This window comes from Condylura cristata, unplaced genomic scaffold (assembly GCF_000260355.1).
Source record: "Condylura cristata isolate star-nosed mole 26May11 unplaced genomic scaffold, ConCri1.0 scaffold00060, whole genome shotgun sequence".
Lineage (NCBI taxonomy): Eukaryota > Metazoa > Chordata > Mammalia > Eulipotyphla > Talpidae > Condylura > Condylura cristata.
Genome location: NW_004567161.1, coordinates 427,363 through 428,183, shown reverse-complemented (window position 1 = coordinate 428,183; position 821 = coordinate 427,363).

The following is an 821-nucleotide window of genomic DNA, read 5'->3' as shown; positions in this document are numbered from 1 at the left end:
GGCGGGCGGTCCCCAGCACGGCCCACGGGCACACGCGACTCCGTCAGCCACGGTCCATCTGAAAATAGCGTCGACATTCAAATAGGTACATCGGTCAACGGCGCTTCTTTATACAAAGTCTAAAATACCAGTTTTACAAATGTGAGCAGATAAAAATCCCCATTCCAGGGGCTTCTCTATATAGGCGCAGTTGATACTCAAAGACAAAATCAAATGCGGCGTCCTGTCCCCACCCCGCCCGCTTCAGACAGGAAAGTCCGGGCAAGGAGGCTGAGGAGCCAGCGGGGCACGCCGGAGCGGGGCACCGGGCTTCCCGCCCGTCTTGCCCACCCGGACCCTCGAGAAGCTCCCCCTGGCTGGGCCTCCGCCCGCGCGCGCGCCCCGCGGGGGCCTCCCCCACCCCTCCCCGACCAGCGGTCGGAAGTTCGGGCTCCGGAGGGCTGGAGGCCGCAGGGCCCGTGGGGAGAGGCGCGGGTGGAGGTGGGGGTCTCGGTTTGTGCTTTTGAGGCCAAAGAGGGGTGCGCGCCGGCTCCGCAGAGCGAAGCGCCCGTGGGGGGCGGGGCGCCTGGTCTCCAGCTCCTCCCTCCCCCTTTGGCGGAGTTTGAACCTCGAGTTCAAGTCAGACCGCTCCGCGAAGGGGACAGACCGTAGCTGCTGCTAAGAAGGGGGCCGAAGTTCGGGTGCGCATCCTGGACGCCAGCCTCACCCCCTCCTTCCCTTCCCGCCGCGCCCCTGCAGCCCCACGCAAGTCCTGCCCGGGCTCCCAGCGCCGAGCCCAGACTGCGCCGGACTCCAGCCCGGCGGCCAGGGCCAGGGTGCCA